The sequence below is a fragment of the Octodon degus genome, unplaced genomic scaffold (genome assembly GCF_000260255.1).
Source record: "Octodon degus isolate 3935 unplaced genomic scaffold, OctDeg1.0 scaffold00023, whole genome shotgun sequence".
NCBI classification, from domain to species: Eukaryota; Metazoa; Chordata; class Mammalia; order Rodentia; family Octodontidae; genus Octodon; species Octodon degus.
In genome coordinates this window covers 583,173-589,998 of record NW_004524599.1, presented here as the reverse complement: position 1 = coordinate 589,998, position 6,826 = coordinate 583,173, and the positions used below count along the sequence as shown (strand labels likewise).

At 41.5% G+C, this 6,826-nt stretch overlaps 1 protein-coding gene and 1 pseudogene across 1 annotated transcript in view; one reads left to right on the top strand and one right to left on the bottom strand.

Annotated features, from left to right (window-relative positions):
• The window catches only part of Rnf144b (ring finger protein 144B), a 226,431-nt gene that overhangs the window by 12,505 nt on the left and 207,100 nt on the right, over positions 1 to 6,826 (top strand). The window lies entirely within an intron of this gene.
• On the bottom strand, positions 5,356 to 5,699 carry LOC111815884 (annotated as a pseudogene).

The window sequence follows — 6,826 nt, the reverse complement described above, 5'->3', positions numbered from 1 at the left end:
GGGGGGGACGCCTGCTGGCCTGCTGGGTCCTCATTCGAGCCAGCACCCAGCCCTGGCATGTGTGTGAAACTTCCTCCATCAGGCAGGCCTGGTGTGGAACCCTGCAGCAGAACGCCCTGCAGAGAGGCTAGAGCGAGACCAACCCAGCTAACCCAGGAGCAGAACATCTTGCCAGAGTGGCACAGCGGGTTCACTTCCAAGGGCTGCCGCAGAAACAAGTGGAGCACAGCAGCCAGACCCAAGCCACACTCACCTGGATGAGTTTGAACTTGGTAGATCCAGACCTGCTGCTAAGTTATTAACTGCACCAAAATCCTACACCAAAAGTCAGAAGACAGTGGTGTACAAAATGTCAAAGAGAAGGGGCAAAATGCTTTCTCAGGCCCTGAGCCCAACCAGAAAAAATGCAGAAGAGAATAGCACAGAAGAAATTGGAAATCACACACCTGAAATCTCAGAAATAATAGCGTCTGAAGTAAAGAAACAACTGCAAAAAGGTATGGAAGAAATCAGATCAGAAATAATTTCTGAAGTAAAAAAAGAAATGATAACTATAATGAAAGAATTACTGAGTGCTTCTAAACAAGACACTGATAAAAAAGTAGAGGTGTGTTAGTTGATACATTGTGTCAACTTGGCTGAATGAGCTCCAGCAGCGTGGGGGGGCTCACCCTGCAGGTGGGCAGGGCCCAGGAATTGAGACAGGCTCCCTGCCACCCTGCCCCACTTCCTGCCTCCTGACACCCCACCCTGCTTCGGTGGAGAAGTCCCAGTCTTCAGAGGAGCTTCACCTTCGCAGCCGCGCTAGTTTGGAGGAGCTCTGGTCTTCACTGTGGAGTGCTGATCTTCAGCATAGAAGGAAGAGAGAGGCTTGATGGATGCCGCAGCTGCTGCTCCTCCTCTGCTCTTCATTGTTTTCTGCTGCATGAACTGCTGTCCTCTGCCTTGGAACCAGCGGAATATGGACTGAACCCTCCAGTAACTGTGAGCTAAATGACCCTTTCCTTCTTTTATTTTGAGTGTTGGGTATTTGTCCCAGCAACGAGTAAAAAGTAACTAAGACAAGAGGAGAATAGAAAAATGATGGAATCCATAAATGAACAACATAGGAAAGAAATAGAATGCATGAATCAGGGGCTGGGGAGATGGCTCAGTAGAATAAGCGCTTCCCTGGCGAGCACAAGGGCCTGGGTTCAATTGCCAGTTATGCCAAACAAACAAACAAAAAGAATGCATGAATTAACTGCAGTGGCCAGGGTTCAATACCTGGCCTGCCATGCCAGGCCACCCCCGGGGCATGCTGAGAGGGCAATTGAGACTGGGTATGGTGATGCGTGTGTGTAAACCCAGCTCCTGGGAGGCTGTAAACAGACGGATCACTACAAGTGAGGTCTTCGTAGTGAGACTCTGTAGACTCTGTACTAAAATTAAAAAAAAAAAAAAAGAATGCATGAAGCAGATTCAAAGAAATACACAGGAAATTAAAACCTCAATCACAAACTGGCAAAATAGTTTGAATGAAAGTGAAAATAGACTTTCAGACTTTGAAGACACCATTGCAGCTAGTGAAAAGGTAAGAAAATGTCGCTTAAAAACAACTAGGATAATTCAACATCTTCAGACAATTGAAAAGATGAATAATGTAAGGCTAATAGGCATCACTGAGAAAGAAGGAGTCAATACAAATGATATAAAAAGAAAGGGCTGGCCTAATAGCTCAGCAGATTAAAGTTCCTACAAGCAGGCACAGAGGCTGGGGGTTTGATTCCCAGGCCTGCTGTGCCAGCCCTGCCCTTGGGGCCTGCTGAGATAGCAATTGAGACTGGGTGTGGTGGCGCATGCCTGTAATCCCAGCTCTTGGGAGACTATGAACAGGTGAATCACTATGAGTCCGATCTGGTAGTGAGACCTTGAACACCCTGTAGACCCTTCCCAAAAAATACAAACAAAACTAAACAAGAAACAAACAGAACAAAACAAATGATATAAAAAGAGTATGGGCAGAAGTACTAGCAGAAAACTTCCCAAATATGGGGAAACAATCTGAAATTCAGGTAACCAAAGCATATAGAACTCCAAATAATATCAACCCAATTAAAAACACACCCAGACATATGATAAGATCCCAGAAATTCAGCACAGGAACAGTGTACTAAAAGCTGCTAGAGAAAAGAAACGGATCACAATTAGAGGAAAACCCATCAGAATAACAGCAGATTTCTCTTCACAAACCATCAAGTCAAGAAGAGCATAGAGCAAAGTACTACAAGTCTTGCAAGAAAACAAATTCCAACCCAGACTGATATACCCTGAAAAACTCTCAAGTATAATGGAGAAATGAAATACTTCCATGACAAAGGAAAACTAAGGAATTTCATCACTTACTTATTTGGGACAGGTTCTCACTATGTACCTCATACTCCTAGTGATCCTCCTGGCGCAGCCTTCTGAGTGCTGGGATTATAGGCGTGCATCACCACTCCTGGTTTTGGTGGCCAGCTTGGCACGTATACAGTACCAGAGATCAAACCTTGTCCTTGGCTGGCTTGCCACGCAGGCTCTTAGACTGCCGAGCTATCTTTCCAGTCCTTGGAGACAGGTATTCTTTCACTGAAGTACTATGATGTAATCAATAAGAGAAGTATATATATGAATCCTTTTATGGGCCAGGGAGATAGCTGAGTAGAATAAGCACTTGCCTGGCAAGTGCAAGAGCCTAGTTCAATCCCCAGTTCTGAAAAAAAAAAAAAAAAAATCCTTGGGTAGCCATGTTTGACTGAGTTCCTTAGGTTCTCTGACTTAACTCTTAGGAACCATGGATTCTAGTCAGTAATCTCTAGCTTAACCTTTTCATTGTATAGGTGAGAGATTTTTCTTCAAAGGCAGAAAAATACTTGTACTTTAAGATTGCCTTGGTTGGGGGCTGGAGAGATGGCTCAGTGGTCTAAAGCACCTACTTAGAACAAGCTTAGCAAAGCATCAGGGACCGCGGTTCGATCCCCCAGCACCACATGCCAGCCAGCCCCGCCCCCTGGTGGGCTGAGCTGGCCACACACACACACCACTCTCTCTCTCTCTCTCTCTTTCTCTCTCTCTAATAAATAAATAAATAAATAAATAAATAAAATTAAAAATAATAATAAAAAAAAAAGATTGCCTTGGTTAACATAGGTAGTTAGAGGTTTTTTGTCTTTAATATATTTTTAGTACAAGGTCTACAGGGTCTTACTGCACAGATCAGACTCATAGTGATCCTCCAGTTTTCAGCCTCCCAACACTGGGATTACAGATGTGTTACCACACCCAGTCTCAATCACCATCACAGTGCACTCCAGGGGTGCGGCCAGCACAGCACCCTGGGGATCGAACCGGCTGCTGTGCTCTGCCTAAGTAGGCACTTTAGTCCGCTGAACTATCTGACTAGCCCAGGAGTTAGAAATCTAAAGCCTTATGGATTGCGTTTCTCTACTTCTTTCTGAGCTCATATTTCACCACCATCAAGTAGTAATTTTGTGTCTGACTTGATGACTTGGGGCTTTAGATGGACCTTTATTTTTAAAAGCAGCTCTGTTTTTCTATAAGTTGATAAATGGACAATGCTCTACACTGTATTTGGGTCCAGAATTTACAAGAAGCTCTTTAATTATAATGATCCAAGTTAGTTATAAGTGGCTGCAGCCAGGAAGGAGACAGCAGGCAGAGCTGGTGAGTCCAGTGCTGGAAACTATACTGCAGTCCGTGCAGCTTCTGTGGGACAGAGTTTAGCCTTGGGCAGGAACATAATTTTTAAAGACCTACTCAGTTTACTTTGCATTCATATAATTTAGAAATTAGAAATTAGGAGCAGCATATATAATTTATGACCTGGTATTATCTCCTGCCCTGGCATATTTAACGACTTTTCAAATAATATTTTTGCAACTAGGCTGACACATCTTTAAGTAAATGCAAAAATAAACGTTTGCTTTTTCAGATGAGTAGTAAATCAGGCTCCTGCAGACAACTGGAAAAGGCAAGAGTGTACTTTTCCTTCCATTGAAAAGTAGAAACCCCACAGGGAAATCTATCATCTGTGGAAGAGAAAAAAACACACTTGCTTTTAATCTGAGTTCAGACCATCCACCTTAGTTGAATAGTAATTAACTAATACTCTTTTTATCTACTGGACCCCAAAGTCAGCTTCTTTTACAGCTGAGATCAAGATATTTAAAAAAATAGGACTTGATTAAAGTATTTTGGGTTTAAGTGACTTGCTTCATAATTTTTTATTAGAAGACAAGAAGAGACTTTTATTAAAGGAAGTCAGTTCTAATTTCACATTTTCCTTTCTCAAAAAGAAATTTATACTGTTATCTTATTATATAAAATCAATTTTTTTCCTACTAAGATGAATCTAAATGGTCAGGAGCAAGTGAGAGCTCCCTTATCTCAGCTGATTGGACAGACTGACCTTACGTTAAGTAAGATGCAGTAGGCTGGTTCTTACAAGGAAAAGATATAGTGCTATATTTTTTCTTGTGGAATTGAGAATTCTTTCAGCCTCACAAGAAAAAAAGGACAATAATAACAGAGAACAATGAATAACTAGAAAGTTATTCATCTAAACATCACAATGCATATTTAGGTCCAGAATGATCAGAAAATCTGCTTTAACTGGGAAACTAGCCCTAGATGTTGGTTTAAGATTCTTCATTTGCAAGCCACATTGCTAGCATTTTTTGAACATAGCTTTTTCTGCTTCTGTGACTAAAAAATGAGGTAAAACAAAGCAAAACACGAACCTTACAACCAACAGATAATCATTGTTTTCTATAGGGGAAATTAAGACTTCTGAACTGGATGTTGCCTTTTTTAAGAGAAAGTATCTTGGTTTCAGGATTGCTAATGTAACCAGGGAAGATTCCTCATGGGCACACTTTTGAATTCACGTCAGTTAGGATTGTAATTCTCCTTTCATAATTTAAAAAATTTTATTAGTACATGTTTGCAGTTCATGCAGTTCACAGTCATCTTGGGGAGTGGTTACATGAACATATTGCAGCTTGTTTATATTTTTTAAATCTCCTGCCCTTTCCCTCCCTCCTCCTCTTCTGGTTCCCTTATCCCTTTCTTTTGTATTCATTGATCGTCTTTGTCTCAGCTTGTGTTACGGCATACAGTGCTTATACTTACTGGGGTCACTGGGTTCCTGTACCTGGCACTTCCCCTTTCTCTCCTCCTCACTCCTTGCTATTGGTCCCTTAGATCACTTCCTGATTGCAAGAGATCCATCCCTTACCCCTTTCTGCCCATCCTTTATCATTTTTTTTCTTTTTCTTTCTTTTTTTATAAAATGTTATTCTTACATGTACAACAGACTCTAAGAACACACTTCACTGTAGTTATAGGTGTCAAGAGCTGTTATGGCAGGGCATCCAGATATCTGAATAGGAATGGAATCCAGGGTCATCATCATCGTACACACAAGGAACAGTTTATTTTTTGCCACATTTCTTAATTCCACCTGTGGCCAGGGGGCCCTTTCCCGCGGCCTTCGTTTTTAGCTCCTCAAGTTTCTTCTGCTCTTCCTTTTGCTTCTGTTTGAACGCTCTGTCTTCCTTGTCCGTCTCCTTGGCCTGTTTCTTGGGCTGCTTCAGGGGCTTCTTCTTGCCACCTTCGCGGCCGGACATGGCGCCTGCACACCCAGCAGAGCCAAGCTCAGAGGCCAGCGACCAGCCCGCCGCTATCATTTTCTTTTTGTACTTTGCCTCAATCAGGTGAGAGCTACCATGCGGTATTTGAGCTTGTGTGTCTGCCTTAACTTCACGTTATCTTTTCCATGGGCATCCATTTTCCTACAGATATCTCAAGTATGTTATTCTCTGTCACTGTGTAGTATCCCATTATAACATAGGTAACATGTTTTCTTTATCCAGTCATCTGTTGGTGGGTCTGCAGGCTGCTCTCAAGATTGAGCTATCAGTTGCACTTCTGTGAATGCTGATGTGTGTGTATCATGCAGTATGATAACTTAAACTCATCTGGGAAGACACCTAGCAAGGGGATCGCTGGGTCATATGGGATTACTAATTTCTGTTCATTGAGAAATCTCCATGCTGATTCCTATAATGGCTGTACTGCATTAGTTTGCATTCTCACCAAAAGCACAAGAGGGTTCCTTTTTTTTTTTTTTAAATCAGAACCTCACCAGCATTTGTTGTTGTTTTATTTCCTAATAATTGCCATTCTTTCTGGAATAAGGTATAATCTGTGCATTGTTTTAATTTGCATTTCTCTAATGGCCAGAGATATTGAATATTTTTTAAAAATTTTTATTATTACTGTTTTTTTGTATTTGGTACAGGTCTACAGGGTCTCACTATGTAGATCCAACTTGTAATGATTCTCCTGTTTTCAGCCTCCCAAGTGGTGGGGTTATAGGTGTGCACCACCACACCCAGTCTCAATTGCTGTTTCAATGTGCCCCGGGGGCGGGGCTGGCCTGGTGTGCTGGTTCTTTTCCTTTTAAAATTTATTTTATTTGTATGTTTTAGATATACATAATGATCATATTACTTATAGGGAATTTATACCTGCCCATATTATATCTAGATTCTTCTTTTGACCCTAATCCCTTCCTCTCCCTTTAACCCTTCTTTCCCTCCTTATTTGTGAAAATGTTTTCATTTTTCTTTCTAGTCTTCTTTCTTCTTTTTCCTTCCTTCCTCCCGTGCACCTCCTTTGGTCTCCTTCTCATTTGAAGACTTTTTTCCTATTTCACAACATCTGTTATACATTTTGGCCCTTGTTTTTCACACCAGGGAAACAGTGCAATATTTATTTTTTT